Source organism: Coturnix japonica, chromosome 2 (assembly GCF_001577835.2).
Source record: "Coturnix japonica isolate 7356 chromosome 2, Coturnix japonica 2.1, whole genome shotgun sequence".
In the NCBI taxonomy this organism is placed as follows: Eukaryota; Metazoa; Chordata; class Aves; order Galliformes; family Phasianidae; genus Coturnix; species Coturnix japonica.
In genome coordinates, this window is record NC_029517.1 from 90,835,989 (window position 1) to 90,862,462 (window position 26,474).

The 26,474-nt window shown below is 39.9% G+C and overlaps 1 protein-coding gene across 10 annotated transcripts in view; it reads left to right on the top strand.

Annotated features, from left to right (window-relative positions):
* DLGAP1 (DLG associated protein 1) overlaps window positions 1-26,474 on the top strand; it is a 368,200-nt gene that overhangs the window by 250,214 nt on the left and 91,512 nt on the right. The window lies entirely within an intron of this gene.

Sequence of the window (26,474 nt, forward strand, 5' to 3'; positions counted from 1 at the left end):
ATTTGCTCCTCGTCATTTCTGTCCTATCTGCAAAAGAATATGGAAGTATTTTTAAAAAAGAAATAGAAGAAGAAATCTTGCACGTCGATGTTCATCCACAAAGGATGTTAGATCAGAGGGCCTAGATAGGCAGCAGAAGGTTTGGGTTTAACTTTGAAGTCCTTGTGATTCTGCAGAGTGCTTCTGTGTCCTTTAATCCATTCCTATTCAGGAAAGCTTTTAGGAATGTGCCGTAATTTAAGCTGCACTTAGTAAAAATCATGTAAGTTTAAAGGAACTACAATGTAAATTTCAGGACAGTGGAGATAAGGGGAAAATGGAAAACAATAGTAAAACAAAAGGGAAGACAAAATAGAAAGTAACTAGTCTTTTTCAATGACTTTTGAACATAAATTGGCATGAGGTATAGTTATTTCTTTTAATGTGGAATGATAATTTATAGAAATGTTTCTTGAGAATTTTTTCCACTTTTACTGCCAAATGATATAATATGTAATTATGCATTGCTTTTGTTCCTTCTCCTGTACAGGATAAATTTGTTGGGTGTTCTTGCTGTTGTTTTGTTTTGTGTTTTCTTTATATAAGAAGTAGCCAAGAATTCTCAATGGGAAGTGAAGCCTTCTATTAAGCTAGGTTTTTTGTTGTTTGGTTTTTTTATTATTTATTTTTTGCAGCCCTCTTCACACCTTCCTAGTTGCATGACTTGACCTTGACCTAGAGAGGCTTGTTTATTCATACCAGGGCTACACCAAGAGCTGTGCCATCTTGCATGCCAGAGACTAAATTAGGGTCCCTAACTCACTGAATATAGGCCATCTAGCAATCGTGTAATGTGAAATAGCAAGTTACTTACTTGACTTACTGTTGACTTGAGCTCAATTAGCACCTGAATTAGAGCTTAATGGAAATGAGCTGAAAGTTACTCTGTTCAGCAGACACTTAAACTGACTCTTTACTGACACTAGTGGACTTTCTATCTGACATGCAAGATGTTATTAACAATTTAAAATTGAGTGATATTCATTTTTTTTCACTGCATTTCTTCTGCCTTGTGAAACTGGTGGTCTCTTTGGTGATAATTGTGATAATCCGTCTGCATTTTTTTCTGCTACTCTGTTCTTTGTACTGCAGTATTCTGTACAACAGGTAGTAACCTGCACTTTCATGTTTGGAAGAAAAATGACTGAAGAACATGTCCTCTTTTGCTTTCACTGCTGTGTTTGAAAGGGTTTTTCATCTTGCAGGACTCCTTTATGAGTCTAATATTGGTCTCACAACCCACGCTGTTCCTCCCACCTACCCAGCTACCATTGCTCGTGTGCCTATTCTTCTAAGAAAGGATTTTCATTATTACCAATGTTTCTTTTTATATAAGGAATAACTTCTGATCAGAACAATTTGGTTACATCCCCTTTACATAATACAAATTTATTTTCCTGTTTTTCACTGAGGTTTTTTTCTTCCTACACTTTACAAACTCCCTCCTACGGTATTCCTCCCATGCTATGGTTACCATGTGGTTACAGCACAAATCAAATGCTATGGTACCATTCTGAATAAAGCACAGCTTGCTATGATCTTGAAATGCACACCTCCGCTGCTGCACTCTCATTATCCTACCAGGAAGCAAGCAGTCTTTTCTCTCTTTGCTGGCAGTGTCCTCCTAGAGTTTAATCTTTCACAGTCCAGATAAACCGATCCAGTTGGAAAGGGGAAAAAAAAGTGCAATTTTCTTGCCTATTCTTGAAAGACAGCAGAAATTTATCTTGCATTTGTAGGCAGACAGAAAGCAGAACAGTTTGCTAAATTCTCAAGATTCAGTCAGCGGATAACTGACATTTCTATTACAGCTGAGCTCCATTCAGGACTTACTGCTTCACAGTCTTTATGTACCTTGATCACGTTTAGCCCAGTTTTCCGCGGGGGAGAAAAAAATGTGTACAGTTACATTACATCCCCACATGCCAGTCTCTCCTTTCCACTTCCCAGTGCTTCTTGAATCTATTGGCTAACTTTAGTCAACTTTACTGAAGACTGAAGATAGGAAGTTCCAATAAACTTTATAAAGACTTGTTGCTGCATAAGATGCAGACCTGCAGTCATCTCCTAGAATCATTCAAAAGTGTAAGGACTCAGCAGTAGCTGGTGAGTCAGCCTAAAGCAAAGATAGATGGCAACACTTTCCTACCTTAAAAGATGAGATATATGGAAAGAACTGGAAAACTGAGGATAAAAGGTCTATGAGATGTATCCTGTTACCATAGTTTTCCTGCTTCATTCTGCTGTCTATGATTGAGTGACCCGTCTGATAGATGAGGGAAAGGCTGTTGATGTAGTCTACCTAGATTTTAGAAAAGACTGTGACACTGTCTCCCACAGTATCCTCCTGGCATAGCTGGCTGCCCAGGAAGGTGGTGGAGTCACCATCCCTGAGGTGTTTAATGAAAGGGTAGGTGTGGTGCTTAGGGACATGGTTTAGTGGGTGATATTGCTGGTGAGTAGAGGGTTGGACTTGATGTTCTTAGAGGTCTTTTCCAACCTTAGTGATTCTGTGATTCTGTATGGTTTTATGCTTTTTTTTTTCCCCTATGGTACAGAATTTGTCCGTGTAAGTTCCATTGTAGCCACCTCTCTTCTTATGGCTTATTTCTTCACAGATGAGTGACATTTAGAATAAGCCTACCAATTCCTGACTTTAAAGCTGTTCAGAAACTTTCCAAAGCCAATGTATTACAAAATAAGCGTGTATATATGCATAGGTCACTCTGAAAGTAATGCCTTATATTTGTTTCCATGGAAATTACTACAGATACAAAAAGCCAAATAACACTGTTTGATAGAGCAAACTCTCAGATATCAAGTGCTGTTCTTCAATACAGGTATCACCATTAGCAATGTATTTTTGCCAGCAATGAACAAGAGCCTGCGTGCCACACTCAAAATCTCTTCATTGATGGAGGTGACCCACAGTATTACAGCTGCTGAATAGTGCTATTACTAGGAAAATGTTGCCCACGCGGTCCTTCTTTCATCATCCTGAACAGATGGAAGTCAGAAGGTGCCACATTTGAACAGTACGGTGAGTGTCGTAGGGTAGTCCAGCTGAGACTCTGACTGTGTTCCATGGTCTTCAAAGTGATATAGGGCTAACATTATTATCCTGTTGCAAGAGGAAGGTTATCTTCTTCTCTGGCCTGACTCTAGAAGTTTGAGCCTTCAGCTTAGTCAGTGTCATGATGTAGCAGTAAGAGTTAATACTTTGTCTTGGTTGCAGGAGTTCCAGAATGATCACCTCTTTCCTATTCCAAAGACAATGTACATCACTTTAATTGCTGAGGGCTTCAACTTGATCTTTTTCTTTAATGGGGAATTGACATGTCACCACTCCGTGGACTGCTGTTTCGACTCTGGCTCGTAGTTATACCACATATCACTAACAGTAATGCTGCAATCAAAGGAATTTCACCCTTGGCCCTGTATTTGTTCAGCAGGTCCTAGCAAACTTGCATACGGTGTTCTTTCTGTTCTTGTGTGAGCATAGAGGTACTCACTTGGTACAAACTTTCCAATGTTCAGATCTTGCCACCTTCATTACCTTCAGTGTGTTGATTGGTCAGTGTTCAGCTCTGAACAGTTTCCTGGTCTCAGTCTCCTGATTCATGTAGATGAGCTGATTAAGACATTCTTCACATCCTGGTGTGACACAGAATACAGCTTGTCTTTGACAGTGCTGTCACTACTGTCGAAACACACCATCCACTGCTTCACTGTGCTCACACCAACTGGTTTGTCTCCATAAAACATTCAGCAATTGTCAATTAATGTCAATGGGTGCAATTTTTTCTGCATGAAGGCATTTAATTCTACACCTTTGCTTCATATGCTCTTCATTGTCAGACATCATTTTGTCAGACTGCTCCTCTGCTGCCACCTGTCACATGACAACAAAATGTAATAGAATACTGGCAGGAAGGTTCAACCTCTACTGCCATGCCACCAACATCTGCCACTGATATGGTGGTCCAACATAATAATATAAGAGGCATTACTTTCAGAGTAGCCCTTTTATGTATGTATGTATATATATATTATAATATAATTTCTGTATATATAATAAAAATATGTATAATCTCAAAGCTCATGGATACTTTTACCCCAGTGGCAATTTATGAAGGTTAGGAGGGAGGTGATATGCACACTTGGGCATATTCATTTAGCCTGATGGGGAGGTAGAGTACATCATCTGTACTGGGTGAAATAAAGGTGAAATTGCATAATGTCTGTATTCAAACATAGTACTAATCTGAATGAAAGGATGGGAAAAGGTCAAAAAGCTTTTTACACTACAGACCCAGTAAGTGGAATGACTCATGGCAAGGATGTTGTTAAATGTTGAGCTCAAAGCTAGAGATCATTCTAGCTTTGATTTTCCTTGTGACACAACAAATGTAGATGTCTTCATGGCTTCATAAACTGAAATATACAGCTCTAAGAAAACTATGGAATACCATAAACTCCAAAGATGATTCTCCCACTTTCTTAACTTTACTAAAATGCTGCTCTTGTGTCTGTACTGAGTAATGAAACAGAATGTAAGGATAATTGTAGCCTGACACACTGGCATTCTGGCATTCAAGCAAATTAAAGTTGTGTCTAATGTCCATACACTACAATATACAGCATCGCATGCATCCTTAGGTATGTATGTGATGGTCTTCAGAATTAAGTCATGTTAACTTTATGGTGTTTCTACATTACTTTACCATGTTCTAAAAATACACCTAGGAAAAAAATAAGTGTCATATAAACTATAGCATACTTTTCTTTAAACAGAGGTGCTGTCCCCATTCTGCTAAAATAATGAAAATATCTCATTAACTTCAGTGGCCCAGATCACAAAGAAAAGCGAGAAGAGAAGGGAAATGTGAGGGGATGCAATGATTGATATTCCTTATGATTTATATTCCTTATGATTGATATTTTTAGACACACACGGGGAAGCTTGTTAATTTTCCTTCCTGTTGAATAATGTCCAATTAGAGAACAATGAATTTCCCAATTACTACAATAAGTCTGATGAACGTTTTTATTAGCATTTTACAATATGTTTCCAGTAAAGTGTGTTTCATTGTTTCACGTTGCAATCTCTCATTTTGATTAGACCTTTAGCTAGGAATAAACTGTTTTCCTTCCAGCCTTTTTTATATTTGCTTGCTTGAAGCAGGAATTTTGGGGTTTTCCCTTGAAAGAGACTGGAAGAACTCCATGAGCTCTGGATGCTCAGCTGAAGTAAGAGTATTCTGGAATTACTTTTGCTCTAGGTAGCAACTTCCACAGCCCACAGTCACTGATGCATGAGACACTACTGAGCTTTTTAGATGTTTTATTGCAATCTCATCTCACCAGAAGCTAGGGGGATGCTTTCTTGCTTTTCATGCTCATGTATCAGGTATGATTAAGGTCACTGAATAATTTATGTCAGAAAAAAATTTGAAGACAAGATGATTTTAAAAAAAGAAAAAAAATGCATTTATTTAAAAGTAGCAGTTGAGCATAGCTCTGGATACAGTGATTTTCTTACAGCATCTGATGTCTGTTTTGTGTGTATTTAAGAAGCAGAGGATAATGATGGAAACTGCACTTTTATTGAAGGAACTTAGAGAAATATTGGACTTCTGGCAATAGGAAGATAACAGCAATAACTTTCAACTGGTGGATATATAGAGCATGTTACGTTGGTTAATACTTAGTATCAGTGATGGGTATGTGAAAATGCTTGTGTTTCAGAGCAGCATCTGTTCAGGGCTTTGTGTCCCCTCACACAAACCATAAATCCAAGAGATGAAAGAGATGTTTATTTAACTAGTGCCTCAAGTAAGGTATTGCCCACCAGGAGGCATATGTAGTCCCTGTGCTACTGTCATTGTGGCTCTCCAGGCTGGAGGGAATGCTTAGGGAATGATGTCACGTTGTTTGCAAGAATATCAGGTGAACATTTTTTTAACAAATAAGATTCATTTTTCTCCCCTTGGCTTTGAATTTCTTCTCGGGAAGTATCTGAACTTCCAGAAAACATGTAGAACAAGTTGGTGCATGCACATGAGGGATTTGTGTACAGCTACTTACTATGAGAACACTTGTTCAAATTAGAGAACGTAACACAGTGTCTGACTTATCTGAAAAAGTAATGAGCAATTCCAACATTAATATTAGGGCTGCTCCGAAAGTAATGCTTCCTATGTTGTTGTGTTGGCCCACAACATCACAAGAGGTTTTTGGTGGTATGGAAGTTGAGGTTCAACGTTCCCACCAGTATGTCATCACATTTTACTGCTGTGTGACAGATGGCGGCAGAGGGGCAGTCTGACAGAATTGTGTCTGACATAGAAGTACATATGAAGCAAAGGTGTGCCATTTAATTCCTCCACATGGAAAAAATGGCACCCAGTGATATTCATTAATGCTTGCTGAACGTTTATGGAGACCCACCAGTTGATGTAAGCAGAGTGAGGCAGTGGGTTGTGCGTTTCAGCAGTGGCAATTAGCAACAGTGGGTCACCTCTGCTAATGCAGATATCTACAAGGCTCTTGTTAATTACTGCTGAAAATGCACAGGTAATGGTGGTGATTATGTTGGAAAATAGTGTTTTTTTGCACAGAATTTGCTCCAATAAATAGAGCTGTTGTGTTCTTTGTATCTGTTGTACCTTCCATGGAAATAAATAGGAAGCATTACTTTTGGAGAACAACCTATGTGTATAATATTTTTCATTTGAAACAAAAGCTTTGTGATTAATCCATACAATAAAAAGGAAATTAATATTCAACACATCTCAATGATACATATATTAGTTATCTGTAAATATTTGGATAACCATATTTATGCTATTCACTTAGTTCTAGAGAGAGGGCACTTGGAGCTTCCTCTGGGATTATCATTTAATATTCCCATCTGCCTGAACAGCAGCTGAAATAAGAGAGGAAAAGTCTCAAACTCTTCCTCAAATCCTAATTCCTTTTGAAAATATAAAGCTTGTATGGTTGTTGCCAGTTATTGGAAAGTGCTTCTTCCTCACAGACCCCTGTGAGGTTGGTCAAAAAGGACCTGCCTTTCATCAACCCACACTGGCTGGGCCTGGTCCCTTGGTTGTCCCACATGTGCTATGTAGTCACGCTATAGATAATCTGCTCCATATCCTTTCCTAGCACCAAGGTCATGTACTTGGTGGACCCAGGGTGGAGCCCTCATATAAGGGCCTAAGACTGAAAGGAGAATATTTCTTGGGCCAAGGAGAAGGAGTGCTGTGTGGCCACAGAGCTTTTTTACCAGAGGAGTGCATTCCACTCTTTCTTCTACATGTGATTATTGGCCTGCCCACAAATACTTAGACTGGTATTGCCAAGAACCTGTCAGAACCAATTGCTTCTTTGTGAGCACATCAGCTTCACACAACATTTTGCTTTATTCTAAATGTGGTTATGGTTAAAAAGAAGACTTTTAGCTTCCTTCAGTTAACTCCTCTAAGATTTTGTTCATTTTAGAGCGAATGATTAGAGTCCATCCCCTCATCTGTTTCATAAGGCAATGTCTTGCTATACTTTATGGGTATAATGGGCACCTTGAGGGCTTACATTAAGAAACTATAACCAGTGAAGCAAGATGTGCTTTTCAGTCATCTCTTTCAGGATGTAGTTTTTATGTACCCTCCATGTAGATGTACAAAATAGGTTTTGTTTACTTTTTGCCCTACTTCTTTCCTACTGGAAAAGCTGCCTCAGAAAGAAAATTAATCATATCTAGTGGGGACAAGAGAAGGAATGCTGCCTCAGACTGCAAAGACACAAACAAGCTAGATGTTAGAAAAATTTTTGTAATGGTAATGATAGTTAAGAACTGGAGTGGATTGCCAAGAGAAATCACTTCACTGGACATCTTGAAGAATAGGATAGAAAATGTCTGTCAGGAATAATTTAGGTATTGCTAATCTCGCTCTAGGGTAGGAGGAGGGACCAAATGATCCCATGAAGTGCCCTCCAGACCAATCTTACATGATTCTGTTTTTCTCGGGCTACTGAATATATCCAGTATCACCATTCTTACTTCCTTTCTTTAACTTATTTTTTGAATATAAAAATAAAACCCTCATCAGATCCAAATTATTCCTGCTGGCCTACTGTCAAATAGTAAATATAGATATCCCACCCACAACAGCACTGAACAATTCCGTAATGCATTCTAAATGTTATTTCATTGTTAGCATTTTGAAATCATGTTGTGCATGCTGCCAGCCATACCATGCTTGGATCTCAGTATGAGATCTTGTACTATCTGGTTTAGTTTACTAAGGGGAGCTCAGCTGATGTATTAAACCTGCCATGCAGAAAATGCACAGGCATAAAAAGAGATGTGCACTTGCACAGAATTCAGTGTGGAGTCCTTAATGTCCAACATAACAAGACAAGTAAACAGACAACAATAATGAAGTCAATTATTCATGATAATTTTCTGTCCTGATCAGCTAGAAGTGTGCTGTTCTTCTACCATGAAATGTTGGAGCCCCTTGAGATTAAAAATAGAACAAGTTAAAACAGTGTATTTTTGGTTTAGTTTTGATGTGAAATTGCAAGAGAAACAGTAGCATATTTCTTCTGCAGACTAATGCTTAGGTATCTTCTGCATTGTTGTTGAGGTGAGAGAGAGACATGGAAACGAGTAATGGTTCTGTCCTCACAAATAGAAGAAACTATTACTAAGTCATGCTGGTTCCCAGCCATTTGTTTCTCACATTTTCTTGTGTTTATTTTACTGCTGAGATGGAGTAACTTTCAGCTCATTTCAGCAGTGTTCTGCTAGTTTGGGTGCAGTGTGGGTGAAAGCTGGAGGCAGCTCATTGGCCCCTGGCAAGCTAGGTGCTCAAGCAGACCACCATCAAATACCACTCTGCTCCCACGTGAATAAAAGCTCTCCTGATGAGATGTGACCTAAGTCCCTCCTCCTCCTTACTCAATTGCAAATCTTTTCCAAAGGGGATAAATTAGGGAAAACACTTAAAGACCTTCTAACCTTGTGCTTGCTTTCTTAATCATTGCTTGCCACAAAGATACAGAAACATCACGTGATCCCTGCTGCTGCCATTTGCGGGTGTGAAAAATTATTTTTCTTGAAAACACCATTGCAGCAGCTACCAAGTTCCTGTGAGGGATTTCTGTGATGGCAGCTGCAGCTGAGTTGCGTGGCAATTCCCAGCTCCCCTCTGCTACACTAGCAGCATGTGCCCCAGCTGCCAGCAACAGCCTGCAGCAGTGCCATGAACTGCAGAAAGCTCTAACTTGTTCTGTCACCCATGAATGCCTGCAGCAACATCCAGAGCACCCAAATCCTTCCTTCTATTTCCATGGCAGCCATGCTTGGGTTGTGCCTGCGCAACTCTGCACTGTGACAGTGATGTATCATGATGAAGGCAAGCTCAGGATCTTTCAGGGCTAGTCCATAAATCTCTCCTGTTTTACATCTGACAATTGCTATTGCAAATCTACACTAAGCCTTCATTACTTTTACAGCTGAAACTAAAAATCTCCCTTTGAAAGATACTCCTCTGTGGGCCAGTTCCCAGTATATTCATAGTTATTATGTATGACTTTATTACACCGAAATAGGCATAAAATTAGTAGATTAAAAAGACAGAAGTTTGTTAAAACTCTTTTAATAGTTAATGTTTATTATGGTCTACATGACAAAAATTTTAAAAGGTAATAAAATGCAAAATAATACAAGAGTCTCACTTTTATTATTTATGGTCCTTGCTTTTCAAAATTAAGAATAATACTTTAATGACACTTAGAGAAAAAGAAATGCTTCTAAACATTGGCATAAGTCTCAGAACCTCGGGTAACAATGATTTTTAAAATTACTTTAGGTGAAACGATGTCAAACAATGAGGTCAAAAGAGTCAAGACTTCATCTCACAGTATTTATTTCTGTAGTGCTGATAGAAATTGTATTTATAAAAGCTGGAATTTCAGGGGTGGAGGTGTCACTTTTTGACTCAGAAAAGGTCATTTTCCTTATCCTGGTGGTGTGTAGCCAACACGTCATTCCCCCAACCTCCTGTAGTGGTAGCCAAAGGTGTTAAAAATGTCAGAAATGTTGGCAGTGTCTAGTCAGAGGGGCCCAATCTAAATGTCTGGTCATGAATTTGACTGTTGCAGAATCTTTTGGCCTCATATCAGTCACACGGCTCTAAGAGCTGTGAGACAACAGTGCTTTGGCAGAGATTTGTTGCTCAGACTCACTTGAAATTCTGGTGAGTCAGGCTGTGCCACTGCAGTTGTTCAGTCATCAACTGTTGGGTATAATGTAATTTCTGGCATAGCAGTAACTCTGCCTATTACTTTACTTTTCTGAGGTTGTTTCATTTGTGGCACAAATTGATTGCTGTTTGCTTGTGAATAACAAAGGAATTTGAACTGATAAGGGGTGGATGGTGCCATATTCGTGTTAGACTGATAAGAGCTGGAATGAATGTTAGCTTTGTGACATTCTTTCTGTTGCCCTTTTCCTTCCTCTTTTCTTTACTCCCTTTTTGTTTGTTTTCTTTTAAGTAATTCCTTAATAATTCCGAATCATGATCCTAAGTACTGAGATAAGTGTCCACCCTTAATAATGAGCCAAGGTGTGCAAGAAGAGTACTATAGTTAGACTCACTGTCCCCTTACACAACAACTTTTTGACTATGAACCACTTCTCCATTTCCACCTTCATACTGATTATTTCGTTTTTTAACAAATTTCACACCTTTGGAAATAATAAGGACATGGCATGCATTTATTATATTTCTGGGCCTACCCCTGCTAAGTCTTTTTTCACTAGTGATTATATTAACCTTTTTCACTTGTCCTGTTACTAATATCACCACTGTGAGTCTTCCATGGTTCTATAGTCCCACAGTTTCCAGGCCCTAACCAGAGCTGCTCTGCTTCTAACATTCCTGCAGTCTTCTCTCTGCATGCATTTATTGCCCAGAGGCATGCAGGCTGCACTGAAAAATAGCTCTGCCTGTCTTCATTTCATAGCTCTACATGCAATGGCTAGTTTCACCCTGTCAGCTGCCTTTGGAGTTATTTTTTGGGCAACCGGGTCTGCTGCCCTTGTTCATGACCAATGGCCAGGCAGTCCTTGTGCATGGACCCTGGTGCAAAGGCATGAATTGGCTCTCTCCAATCACTGCTAATTGTCCTTTCTTCAGATTCATTATACCTTCATGAGGACTGTGATACCTGCCTGTGTGATGCAGCACAATCTTTGGCCTCCAGCAAAAGATTGACTAGCCCTTGCATTCCACTGAAATTACATGTTACAGCTGTATTTCCTGCCACTGTTCTTGCAAGCAGGTTGTCCATGTAAGGGTAGTCAGTTATTTAAAGTAATCAATTCCCTTAGAGGCAACAACCCAAAGAACAGCAAAATGATCAATTTTGAAGTCATACAAAGCTTCAATCACCTGAAAAGCTGCTTGTTTAAAAACAGAGCAGTAGTTTTGATGTTGATGTTGCAGATTGTTCATCTTTTGGGTATGTTTTCAGATTTTTGTTTTGTCATATACTTTCTTAGATGATGTGTATGTAATAGACAGTAATGATAAATAACACATAAAGAATCTTTATTTGTAAGAAGTATCGTTAAAGAGTAGGGTGAAATAAAATAGACCTGAGATAGATGCCACTCCTCTGCCCTTACACTGGGATGCCCAATGACCACAGCACAGGCTTGAGACAGAGGTTTGGAGAGCATCTCACTCCTGGACAGGGTAGGCAAAATGCTCTAAATCTACACTAAGCTTGATGCTTGTTTTTTTTATTCTAGAGCATGAGACTTAATAGGAATATGGCACAGAAAAGAAAATGAGGCTGTTTCTCTTAAGGTTCTTGGGAATGCTAGGCAACTGGGATCCAAATCTTCAGTGTGCTGTTTACAAGTCTCAAGTGTAATGTACAAAATCTGAGCTCTGGGGGGTGTGTTGGCTGTAATTTTTTTCCTCTGAAAAAGTACATGTGAAGTTTTAAATGTCGGCATCCTACCCTACACAACTGGATGATAACCTTAGCCATGAATTAACTCAGCTGCTTGTTAAAAACATTATCTTGCCAGTATTCTTCCAAGTTTTTTATGTTGGTTTGTTGTTTTTTTTCAATTCAGGCAAATCTAACAGCTTCCTCTGCCTTGAAATGATACACTAAGGTTAATTATAGTTCTGGAACACTAAGGTATGATTTGGCTACCGGGTACAAGAAGAGCATCATGAGCAGTGCACCTGGAGAGAGAACTTGGCTTGCAGTGCTCATGTAGGCGTGAGAAGAGCCAAGCAAGCGTATTGCCCTGTACTCACCAAGGTGCTTGGGGAGAGCCCCATCACACTGCACAAGGCAGAAGCTGCATCTGCCATGTGTTTCCCCACTGGTGCTCCCCACAACCTGTGAATGCAGCTCTTTGGACTAACAGTAACTCATGTTGCATTTTGCTTTCTTTTGAAATCCATACCTACAACTGTCCCATTCCTTGGCACCTCTCCCCCTCTCTTCCTGCCATCCAGCCCACACCCACTGCTAACATATGTCCCAGAGGTGGTTCAGATGCTTTCACAGGGGATAGATGACAGCTAGGCAGCCTTCCCTCCAGCTAATCCTACCTCTCCCCATCCCTCTGTGCCCTACCCATGCATGCTAACACACTGCTTCCCACTCACTTCTCTATAAAGGGAATTTGCTACCCTTCACACCATAACAGAAGGAAATCTTAAAATGGTTTTGTTTCTTTTTGTGTTTTTGGTTTTTTTTTTTTAATCCCATAGGGAAGGTCTTCAGAGCTAGGAAAAGATCTTTTAATATATCTCAGAGATGGAGGTGCCATGAAATAGGCTGCATAGAAAAGAGAGCTCACAGGCTGACAATTACAGTCTGGCTGGGTAGTGCGGGGTTCCCACTGCATCCTCTGTGCAAGCCTATTCCTGGAAAACCTGTGAATTTGCTGATGAAAGCCATTTGGAAGGCTGTGAGGAACGCTGGTCTCTGTTAAGGTCTCATTTCTCTTCTTTGGAGAATCAAAGAATAGAATTGTTTGAGTTGGAAGGGACCCTCAAAGGCACCTAGTCCAACTTCCCTGCAATAAGCAAGGACACCTACAGCAGATGAGGTTGCTCAGAGCCCTGTCCAGCCTGACCTTCAGTGTCTCCAGGGACGGGGCATCCACCACCTCTCCAAGCAAGATGTTCCTGTGCTTCACCACTTATACTGTTAAAAAAAAACAGCAACAACAAAAACCCCACCTTCTTCTTTATATCCAATCTGAATCTCTCCTCTAAAGAGGAGAAGAGACAGCAGCACCAATGGCCCTGTGCTGATGGCAACACAATCCACTGAGAGTCAGGGACAGAAAAACCCATCTGATCTTACATAGGAGCAGCATCCCACTTATAGCTCCAAGATTGTTGTGAGACCTCAGAGCTCACAACAGAGATAATCTTTGAGCTTTCCATAGTATTTTATGAGGAGTTACTGATTAATCTTCTCCTGCTGAGACTAAAGCTAGTATTTAGGAGAATGGGGGATGGGGACTGGGCCCATTAACGTAAGCAGAATTTGTCTAAGTTGTGGGGAAAAAATGCAGCTCAGATTTTCCCCTTGACAGACCTTCAGCAAAACTCAGGATCTGATCAAATGAATGTGTAGCAAATGCCTAATTACTTCCTTGTCTGCCTTTAGATAACAAACAACTTTTTAATTTTTAGTATTTTCTCATTACTGAATAGTTCTCATCAGTGAATAGCGAATAGCTGTATACACAAAAATCTGCCTTCTGATGTCAGAATTGCTTCCTTACTGCTATAAATGGATATTTAGCATAGTTATCTGTAGTGAAACAAGTAAGATTGGTAATGCAAGCATTGTATAGTGTAAGTGTATTACTATGCTGGGCTTTTCTTTGTTTCCTGCTTCCGAATACCTTTTCTCTTAAAAAATGTGAAAGTAACTTTTTTAGCAAGTTCCCTATTGCTGTAGAGAAGGACAATTCCTTTTTCAACTGCAGTGCTGACCTGTCCTTTCCAGTCACCAAGGAAAGTGCTTTCCTTCATGAAAAGCACATTAAAAAAGCTTTAAATCCTACCACTTCTGTAACGATGTGACGAATGCTGTGAAAGCAAATTGCTCTATGAATCCTAATTAATTGGAAGTCGGGTCCTCAATTCATCTGGGCTGTAAAAATCAGAATATATTCTAAGGGGTGATAGATGTGTTGCAATTTTTTATATCCTCTCTGTTTCTTGAGCCCTTGAACTTTGTGTGCTTTCTTCACCAACAGTGAAAACTAGAGGGTTGTTCCTTTTACTGAAAAGATTTTTCAAGCCTCGTGAGGGGAGCTTTAAGAAAAATAATAATGTATTGCAGAAGTGTAATAAATTGCTATCTGTGGCAGTGCTACATTATTCCTCCCTCTAGTGGCTGGCTGGCTCCAGGGAGAATAAGCAGAGCTCTTTATTAACATCTCATTAAGTTATTCCATTAGCTTAGCTACTGGGAACTTATGTTTTTCAGGCTAATATCCTCCAATGCCATGCTCACTTGGTGCCCCTGTGTATGTGGCCATGACTGTGTGCCAGATCAGCTTTGCAGTTTTTCAAGGCCAACTTTCCACAGAGTTCTGAAGCTTTTTCAATCCCTTCTGTACATCGCATGATTTCCAGCAGCAGTCACATACAGGAGATGACCCCACTTATTTTGCATTTCTATGGTTCCACGTGGTACACTGCACCAAATCCAAGCAGTTTAACACAGATGATCTCCGATGTATGTTAAACTGAACAAGTTAATTTGAAGCAGCTTAATTTGTCCAGTCATGGTCCAATAGTGGAGTCTGTTCAGATAGCAAGCTGGGTATGAGTGCTTTCTCTATCTATCATGGTGTGGCTATGTATTTCTTTATGCCAATGGGCAGCTCAACATGTCATTAAGAAAAATATAATATTCCTTTGTGGATAGTTCAGGAAAACAGAAAGGTGCTGCAGGCCTGGAATGCCCTACCTACTTAGTTTGAGGGATAAAATTGAGTGGGTTTTCAGATTCACTCATCACAGGAGAAACCCAGCTCTTGGAACTGATCAGAGCCTCTGAGGTGGATCTGTGAGTGCCACACAGAGACATGATGGTGTTCTGACACTGTCAGACAGGTCTTATCGTAGTATCATAGAATGGACTGGGCTGAAAAGGACCACAATGATCATCCAGTTTCAACCCCCCTGCTATGTGCAGGGTCGCCAACCACCAGACCAGGCTGCCCAGAGCCACATCCAGCCTGGCCTTGAATGCCTCCAGGGATGGGGCATCCACAGCCTCCTTGGGCAACCTGTTCCAGTGCATCACCACCCTCTGTGTGAAAAACTTCCTCCTGATATCTAACCTAAACATCCCCTGTCTTAGTTTAAAACCATTCCCCCTTGTCCCATCACTGTATACCCTTGTAAACAGCCATTCCCCCTCCTGTTTATATGCTGCCTTCAAGTACTGGAAGGACACAATGAGGTCTCCCCAGAGCCTTCTCTTCTCCAAGCTAAACAAGCCCAGTTTCTTCAACCTTTCCTCATAGGAGAGGTGCTCCAACCCTCTGATCATCTTAGTAGCCCTTCTCTGGACCTGTTTCTTCCTGTTGTTCTGACAACAATAAATGGGGTTAGTATACATTACCAAAACTTAGGGTTTTTTTCCTAATCAAGATGACAGAAATCCGAGTGGTAAAAATAGTTGCTGCATATACAACAAACATTCAAGGAAGAGTTCATTTGAGGAAGACAGCACCTACTCATGCTGTCAATTAAATTAATCAACTTCACAGCAGAATTGCAGCCTCTCCTCATAAGAACCATGAGGCTCAAGAAAGTAATGTAGGTTCCATCTTCCGTTGCTTAGAACAGACATTTTATGCATTAAACTCTTCTGTATGTTTAGTAGACTGCAGAGCTTTTCAAACAGTTCTGTATTTCCTCAGCAAAACCATTGACTTGAGACAAGTGTAAATCACTATACAGTCCAAAATTATTCTGATTTAAAAATTCATTTCTTCTAAAGTACCTTTTGACCATCACATTGAGCATTCTTTACTCTTTTATTGTTCAGCTGCTTCGCTTTGCATGGATTATCTGTCTCTGGAGTTGAACTTTATTATCTCAGTCATTCTGACTCTTTTGCCTCCAGTAATACAATAAAAACATGATGCTATTCTTTTCCATCGGAGAACCTCAGTCATGTTTGCAAACTTTAATTCTACATCATGAACCCAACTGAGAGGTGCTGTAGGGAAATATCAGTGTACCTGTTTGCTAAGCCTGAGAGTTTATATGACTTTCCCTCCAGGTCACAGCAAACTTCCATCAGCATCAACATCTGAACTCATGAGTCATACATAGTCCACTGACAGTAGTTTTAAGTGCCAAGAGTTTACTTATTCTAGAAATTCTAGTTCTTAGGGTTTTTTGTTTTGGCGTTTTAAACAAAAACACAGAGATCTGCATGTTTTCATTTGAGCCATCTTCAGCTTCACCATATAAACTATTACTGCATTCTGGAAAGGAAAAGGGTTTTATCTCCTTCATGAATAGTCTACAGGATTCTGATTTATATGGCATAAGTGCACACTATTAATCAGTCCTTTGTGATGAACAAGTTTTATTCATTTTCCTAAGCAAACACAGAAGTTTGGGTACAATTTCTTTTACATCTGACTTCAGAGAATTAAAATTTTTTAGTCTTTCATTGGAAAATAGCAGTGTTCCAATTAAGAAAAACACACTTTTTAATTCTTCTAAATATGTATTTGGAAGTACTTCAGAATGCCAGTTGTTACAGGTCAAGGTGCCATCTGACTTACTCGCATATTAAGGGTTTTCCTCTTTTAAAATGAGGTACATCAGCCCTTTGAATGTCTTCCACCCTGAAGAGGGTCTGCTTTTTTCATTCTTATTGACTCCATCTGAATCACCGCCCTTGACATTAATAGCATGATTAGCTGCACCATAACGGGTTCTCTGTTTCTTAATCTCAGGACCAAATAAATGTTTCAGTGTATTTAATTTTCACTGAATTAAAAGATAGCTGTTTTCAATAATTGTGGGAAAAAAGTCCCTTTTAATCTCCAGCTGGATTTATCTTTATTATGCAAGCTTGTCAAGGTATTTTTTTCCTTTGTTCTCTCATATCCCAAAATATAATTAATTCTGCTTCATTGGGATACACTGAGAAAAAGCTTGGCCAAAGAATAGCTTGTAACACATAATGAGTCTGTTTTGTTGGTGGTGTTGTTTTTTAATACTAATACATATAAAAATACATCTTAAGCAGCATTTTAGATCATTTGAATGTTTGTCTTATAAAAAAAAGTTTTTTTTTCTAATGGATGTAAACTGTAGACTTCCTGCTGGAGGCTTGCAGTGGTTTGGTCCTGTTTATAAGCACACTTACGAACCACGTTGTCCAGACAGTGGTATATTTCACATGTACCTGAAATACTCGGTTACCATTTCATGCTGAATCTCAGTACAGCAGATGGATCTTTCCTTAACTACTACAAAGACTTTGGAATGGAAATAGTGAATCATGAAACATATATTGACAGCTAGGTTTCTTGAATTATCTGGGTTTCTTTCAAAAGATTTCTTTTGAAGTGAAAGCAACTGAAGGGAATGTGGTAGGGGCTTCTCTTTGCTGAGGAATAGCTTTAGTAAAGTTATGTGGAGGGAAAGTCTCCCTGCTCCTGGGATATTGCTATGGCTGTGATGATTGGAGTAAAAGGGAAAATCTCCTAGAGCAGGAGAGACTGCAGCCCAGACAATCAGCAAAGGATTTGTTAGAAGCCCTGCTTCATGCCATTACTTTTTAATTTACTTGCATTCTAGATAGCACTTCTGGTAAAAATACAGAGAAAAATGTTTCTAGCTTCTTTGGTATGAGAGGAGAAGCTGTAAGGTTTTATCTTAGACATCGGTAACACCCATCTGAACAGTTTTTCCCCTGACAGACTTTTTTAACGGGAAAAGACAGCTGCAGGTCACACCTGAGCTCCAAGCTGTGTTCATCCAGACACAGCCTGAGAAACCTGCGGTGAAGTTATGTAGGAGGTCACTGCTCTGTCTTCTCACCCCCCTCGCAAGCCCCCCTCTGCTGTCAGGAGAGGCTGGCGTTCAAGCCAGACATCAAGTTGACTTGGCATTTCAAGTCAACACCTCCCAGGTGTCTGCAGAGAAACAAAACATAGTAAGTCAAAATTACTTGCCTGGAAAATAAGGAAAAGCAATCTTCTGGCACTTTAAACTGCTTAGTGTTCTTCAAATAAAAACCAGCTAAAGTAGAGGATACCATAACAGACTTTTAGTGAGAGTGCACATATAACCTTTGTAAATGGCATCAAGAGAAAAGAGAAGATAAAACCCACGACCAGCACCTGTATATATTATAGTGCAATTCAGCAACTTGCAGGTGTTACCGAGAAATAATGCATGCCACAGCAGGGGCATATAGTCACATAGTTTGCTTGTCCCTGGATTGAATCATCCTTCCTCAAACTTTTTTGGAGGTTGTGCTGTTACTCAATGATATGTGAGGGTTAGCTCATCCTCTTAGCTTAGCTATATTTGGTATTTCTCCCTCCTCATTGCTTTGAGATGTCCTTGCTTTTCAGAGTTTCTCCAATGCTTTTGTTCCGGGTAGCACATCTGTACAGCTGGTGTTGAATCTGCATTTTTTTTAGTAGACATCTGAAACTTTTGAAACAGCAGAAGGCTGAATAGGAAGTGGGAAAAGCTGTCTCTGTAATACAAATTTTTGGAAAAACACAGGTGGCAGCTTATTCATGGAAAGGTGTTGGAGAAATGGTGCTGACATGCAAAACTGAGATGTGTTCCTATTCTCAGTGGGAGATGTTTATTCAGATCTAGCCTGGGTGCTGGAAAATGTCTTACTGAGCAGGGTATATTTGAGCAGATTCCTGCAGACAGAGCATGCAGTGCACAGGGGACCATCACCTGGTTACTGCTCCACGTGATGATCACCCCTGAAAATGTGCAATGAAAAATAATCTAAGCTTTGACACTCAACAGCAGATACTTCTCTCTTTTTTTAGATTTTCCTGGAAAACATCACCTGTAGGTAAACACTAACTGATATCATATGTCAGTTCAGCACAGGAATATGTTCAGTTTTGGGAAGTCTGCCCAGAAGATCTCTTTGAGCTGAGCAGGATGCTATGCTCCCACTCCTGGGAGCAAGCTGGTACTTCGGCAGAAACCATGGTGCTAAGCAGAGGGCTGGTTATGCAGCTAGCACTGCAGGAGCCGGGGTGACATTCCTGAAAAGCAACAGCTTGTGGTTTGGCAGAGAGCTGCGCTTCTTGGGTTTTCCCAGTGGCAGAATTAATAAGACTTTCAATGTATGAATGATGGAGATCTGAAAATTAAATTAGGCTGTGAGGTCCAAGCTTGTAGAAATCAGGGTTTTTCTAGAACAACACAAGGACTGAAATGGGAAATATCTTGCTTTCAGATACCCTGAATAGCTCTCACAGTATTCTAACTAGGAACTACCTAAGAAATTCAAACTTTACTGTTTGCCCCAAAATCATCAGGAAATACAGATCTGCAGGTGTGCACAAGAATGTTTTGCCTGTGTTAGCAGACATATGAGAGAAGGAGGAAAATGACAGAATGATTTCACGCACTTACAATAATAGCTGCAATTAAAATACTAGGGTGTTTAGTGGTCCATGTCCAGTGCCAAAAGCTGTGCCTGTGAAGACCTGGTGGCATCACCTGCCCTACTTCTTAGGCTACCCTCACATGGTAGATAATTTTCAGTGTCACAGCACATCTTCAGAGTAGACCAGTTTGTGGAGCTCATCAAAAAGCACTGATGTAGACGCCCAGTCTTAAAAGGTGCACAGCAGCTACAAGTGTTTGAATAATAGAGAATCTCCATCACTCAAAATTAAGTTAGTGTGTCATCATCTTCCACGGGTGGTGAGGTGACATTGGAGTTTGTCCATGTTAAAGTGGGAGAAGGTGGAAGCTTGTGGTTGATGTCATCTCTCAGCAAACATGTTTGCAGGTTTGGCTGGCAAAGCAAAGTGCTTGACTTACAAAATGAGAGTTCCCAGACTGCAGATGACTTAAATCTCACTAGAGGGAAGAGGTGGCACAAGTCAACAGGAACATGGTGTGATGTGGGATCAGAGGGTTGAGCTGAGAGGAGATGACGGTGCCTTCTGCAGGAAGATTTTTTGTGACAGAAAATAGAGTGGAGAGTTCATCAAAGCAGTGCTGTAGGAATTTAATGGAAAAAAAGGGCTGGGCTCTTGGAGGAGATTTGGAAGAGTGGTCCCTAATGCAGATGAAGCATCTGTCATAGAAGCATTGCTGTCATAGAAGGATCCCTCAGAAACCCACAGAAGAGCCTGGTATTATGTTTGATGTAGGTTCAAAAATCTTTTCTGGAAGAAATGGTCTCTAAAATCTCTTTGACCATAGACTTGGTAAGGTTGGTAATTAGGAAATGAGGCCCACAGCTTTTCTCTGTGGGCCTTCTGAGAGGAAAACTGATCTTGTCAAGGTGATTGCTCTCAAAGATGATACATCTTACCATGGTAAGTGTTGCAGTTCTCTTCTAGTGTAAATAAAAACTGCATATTGTGCAGTAACAGCTTACCCTGGCATCACTGGGTCAAGCTGGTTCATTGGGTTGAGCCGTTTCTATACTTCAGCATCTCTTCTCACTCTATAAGGTGGAAGAAAAGAATACTCACAACTGTTACCCCCACACACACCCCCACATAGGAATCAACACCAGTATGTAGACCAGATTTCTGATTAAAGAGAATTGTATAATGTCTGTCTGCATCATCTTCCATCTGCTCTTGACAACTCAATTGCACATGGCACAATGTGTCAATTCCGTGCTGCGCTCTATTCTTTGACCATGTCTAGAATGCATGGGAATGATTCAGCATGTCAGTGGCAGGTGAAAGGATCCTTCAGTTCATCAGCCAGTTCTTTTGACTTTATGTAGCATCTGAAAGGATCTCTGAATTAAAGGAGGATCCTTGTTTTGATGTGTGTTGATAGCTTTTATGCAGCAGTCAGCTTTGTTTGGTAACATTTTATTCCTTACAAAGGAGTGGATATGGTCATACAACATCATCCCCTATCTTCAGTTAAAAAAGAACCAATTCCCATCCCCAAGCTTCAGTGTCTTTTGAGAGAAATAGTTTTCCCCTAATGAAATCCCAAAGAAGTGGTATCATGGCTGATTCTGAAGCTGGCAATATTCCAACATGGAGAGCTTTAAAGGCAACTGTGCTTTGTAGAAGCAAGTGCTGATGGAGGGGAGGAGGGACAAGCTGATGAAGTTCCTGCTGTCCTCTGTGAAACAAGAAGAAGGTCTCTAGCAGAACACCATGTGCTTACTCAAAAATAGCTGGATATAGGCACGTTAGAGAGCTGTGTGATGCTACACTGATAGACTTCTGGATTTTTTGGTTGTTTGTTTCTTTGTTTTGATTGCTTTCTTGAGAAGCTTCATTTGATCCTAAACAAAAACAGAACCAAAGATCTTCAAAACCCATAAAAAATCTCTGGTGAGGGGAGAAGATGCTAAAAAGTGTTTTTGTACTGCTATTGTCTCTGTCAGTATCATGACAGCCTTTTGTACACTGTACTGAAAACGCAGCAGAACATGGGTGCCAACATGATTAAATTACCCCAGGCTGCTGATCCGTGTCATGGCTGGAGTCAGGTGGATGCACTTGAATGCCTTTGTTCTGTACATGTTCTTCCCTGATGTCCTTCAATGTTTGCTCTGTGTCAGACTGCAGTTATTCTTCCCTCTGGCAAAGCCAAAATGCGGATGAAACAAATCACAGAGATGTATATTGGGCAGATCCAGTAGCCAAGCTGGAGGTGGGGCATTCAGCCTATGGTAATCAAACCTCAGAGAACCAGGCTGTCCATTGCAAGCTAGAAAAGAATTGGAAAATTGGGTAATAGTGGGAGGTTGTAGAATTGGACTGGTTTTCTTCTTGTTGTTGGGCTTGGTGTGTGTGATGTGCTTCTGGGGACTTTTTGTTTGCTTGAAGGCTGGTTCTAATACACTCCTTTGCTGGCTTCCAGAGGTATTCAGGACTTATTTTCTATCCCTGCCTATAGAAAGGGAGGGGTGGGGGAGGTAGAGCTAGATGATCTTAAAGGTCCATTCTGATCCAAACCATTCTATGATTCTATGACCTTTCCTTTATTCTGCTTTGTCATTTTGTGTTGGCATAGCACCACACCCAGCTGGCACAACCCTGTGCTTTGTGCTACGAATCTGAATGCTGAACTTTGGGGAAGATAATCTGGTCTCAGGAATATTTCTCCTTACAACACTTTTTCCTGTTATTTTATACATCTAAGCTAAGGGGATGCAGCCATTGAAGTCTCTCCCTGCCTTCATTCAGAAATGAAGTGCTGTAAATGACAGTGTCTTTGACAAAAACCACATCTATGACAGCCTTCTTAAATGAAAAGAAAATATTAAAAACTATACTTGCCAGTTCTTGTAAACAGGGAAATCTTTCTTGCCTGCTTTGTCATTTCAAAGCCTTTTTCAAAGGAAATAAATTCTTCAATGAATACATATTAAAGCTACTTCATTTTCACCCTGCTAAGATTATGGGTTTTTAGCCTTTAATATATATGTGAATTAGCTAAATTCTAGACAGAATATATGAGTCATAAACAACAAGGCAGTTTATAAAGAGAATTTATGGCTATTCTTCGCTCCTTGCTAATCCTGGTGATCATCTGAGAAGGTGACTGAAAGAATGCATGTTGCAATGGTGTTAGAGGTGATTACGTGTGCATTTTAAGTCCTTTCATTTCTATACCTGAATGAAAATGAGAGACTCAATCTCAGTATGTCTAAAAGATAAGGAGCAGAAATCAAAGGGCGGTATGCAGAGGCAGCTTAAATATTTCCTTTGCACGTCTATGAGATCTTCTGTTATAGATGATTCGCTAAAACCTATTTTCTGCTTAAATTACTGCTCTTTTCCTTGTAAGACCATCTCATATTAGTAGTGTTTTGCTTTCACAGGCTGGATACTTCAAACTTTCTTGAGGTATAGTGTCAGAGACTTTGGCCTTCCTTCACCCAGAGAAACCTTTGTTTATCACCAGGACTCAGCAAACATCTAGGCTTGGTGTCAGGAAAAACTTCTCCAAAATAGCAGTCAGGCAGTGGGATGTGGCTGCCCAGGGATGTGGTGAAGTCACCATCTCTAAAGGTGTTCAAGAACATGCAGATGTTGCACTGAGGGTGCAACATGGTTAGTGGGGAAATACTGGTGGGGGGTGGACAGTTGGACTGGATAATCTTGAAGGTCATTTCCAACCTTGGTGATTCTGTGAAACCTCATCTAAACCCACCTCAGCACAACTTTTCCAGTCAGTCCCCTTGGGCTCCACAGTAGGGTCAAGCAGAGTCCTGGGGAAGGGCCTGGGCTCTGAGTTCAGGACCACATTACAGTTAGTGCTTGTCCCACATTACACAGGCAGACACTGAAGCACAGAAATGATGCAGTGCACCTGAGGAAGACACCGAATAAGTTTAACAACTCACATCTGCCTTCTGCCAGTTAATATATCTAATGCATGGAGTCCCAAAGTCTGAGTCCCTTGCCCATTATACTGAGTTGTGGAAACTAGGTTGGCACCAAAAAAAAGTTTAGGTAATGCAGAATAAACAGAATATGGAGTTGAACCCATAAGAAAGAATAGGCTATTTTCATTTACATGTTATAGGTAATAGGAACGCTGAAAACAATAAATCAGACATTCAGATGTTTTCCGATTGTATATAGCCATATTCTTGACAGAGCTGAATGATTTCAAAATTCATTGGCCTTTCAGCTGTTCATTGGAGCATACTATAGAATATAGTAACAATTTATTGCACAGCTATGAAGATAATATTAATCATCATAAATGGAAACCTATGGATGTTTCTTCATCTGTGCTTTAATATCTTTCCCCCACTGCTACATCCAGTGAAGCAGTGATTGTAGCAATCAGTAAGCAGGAAGGCACCTCCTCCAGCAGCTGCCAATATCCTAGTCAGGTTTAAACAACAGATGGGAGGTATGCACAGACTAAAATAAGTGGCCACCTGTAAAATGTTGTTCTAGATATTGTTCTAGATATGCACCAAACTGGCAGGTCATATATTCAGGAACAAAAGTACTGAGAGAAAGTAGGCAGCTGTGCTGACCACCCACATCTGAAACAGCAGGAAAGTGTTTTCTCTCATGGATGCATGCCCTTTTTTGACTGCAAAGTTGGGAAAGCATTCTTATGCAATGCAAATACACATAAAAATGAATTTCTGTACATTTTGTGAGTACTTTCCATGACTGTGGTAGCATCTGTGCCCTGGGTACAACATGAAAACCTTGCTGACCTTCATGCCTGCACCTCAATATAGTGCTTCCAGTCTTTAAAGGGCACCTGCCTCAGCACTTGCAAATTTCTGTCTGGCACTATCTATCTGTGCACTGAATTTTGCCATGTGCTGCAGTTTATTCTTGTGAGCTCAGCTAATCAGTGAACAGCGACAGCCCCAGGTGACACGTTTGACTAACTGGCAGCTAATCAAGCATATTTGAATTTTGCATGTCACATACTGGCAGCAAACTGTTCACAACATATTCATGAAGTACATTTTGAATTAATTTAAGAAATGCAGTTCAGGCAACGCTGATCAGTTTACAGATCTGCAGGGGAGTGAGGAAGCTTGCATGCATCTGAAAAAATAACGTCTGTTGAATTATTCATTCTGTCTTTTTAACTGTTTTATTCTTTTTATTTCTATATTTCTATCAACTAACAGACAGGATTCTTTGTTTTTCCAAGAGATGTATGGTTAGTGTTAGTTATAAAAATGCTGTAGCTGGCAGCGTTTTCTAATGGTTGTTTTCTCATCATTTTCTCTTCGTTCTTTTGAGTCATTTGAAACATTACTAATTCTGACATCTAAAAAGGTTTCTACTTCTTACATGTGGAATCAAATGGCTTAAGGAGTCAGAGCATATGAAAATGGCTCCTTTGAGTATTGCACTGCATACACACTGAAAATGGCAAGCAAAGGATATATCTTTGTGATAAGAATACCTAGTAATTAGTATAAGTTTTTATATTTTTATTAGGCAGGTAATTAGCAGCCAGATAATGCAGTATTTCAGAGATGGCCTAGATTTTATTACTGTATTGAACTATTCAGTAGTAGGCCCATTTGCTGTACTACTTAGGTGTGCAATTACACAACGGACTTGTCCTCCTAAAAAATACATTGACAGTTACCAGAAGTGCATATGCCACTGGGAAATTGCTCATACTAATTGCCATAATTAGTTACTTGCATGCAAAATATCTGCAAATGCTTGGCAAATTAAATGTACAATCTCTTCTTTCAGGTCAACTGGGTTTGCATTTGTAAATGTTAGTTAACCAAGTTTAAGCCTTTAATTAGGTAACAAATATTTTGTTTATATACATGCAAGTATCCACGTATTATATACCTTTCAAAATGTAAAATTTTGTCATTTTAGTCTGTTGGCTTTGCAATACTTGGAGAATATTGAAGGTATTTCAATACAAAAACCCCTTCAATACGTTATCTGTTCATTGTTTAAAAAGGTATATATATATATATATATTTGTATCATAAAAAAGACATAAATCACTTTTATTGTGACTCACATCTTTATGGGTGCCTCAGATTGTGAAGACAACACTTACTGAGCATTTTCAGAGGGTAAAACATCTCACAAGTGGAAAATTGTATTTAGATGTTATGAGCCTTGCTAGCTTACCCTAAGTACTCAGGAGCTGATTCCTGAGTATTGCAGTTTGTGTACATTACTTATGTTACTACTTGTCCATCTCATTTGACACCTGTGTTGTAAAGATGAGGCTTGTTTACACTTCAGGAATACAGCTGTGGTTTTCACACTTCTAATTTGACATCAAGTCATTTAAAGCTACTTACCTGGTCTATATTTTCTCAAATTGCACCTTCAGCCAGCATTCAAATTTAAAATTAAAGCACATCAAATTCAACCATGATTACTGGAGTGATTTCCTGAGTTAAGCTATGCTGTGAAGTCATTTTGCGTGTTGTGGATGATCTGCCTGCACTATTTGCTCATATGACCTTGAAGACTTCATCCCTATTTAACAGGAACATGTGTGAGTCACAGAGCCAGGTCTGATCAACAACAGCCTTTCTGAGAGAGGAGCAAGCACTTAAAAAAAAAAAAATAGAACCTCTGGCCACATCAAGAAGTGTTTGGCAGGTGTTTTGAGGTTAATACTCACAGATTTAGTCTCAGGACACTCCTTTCCTCACCA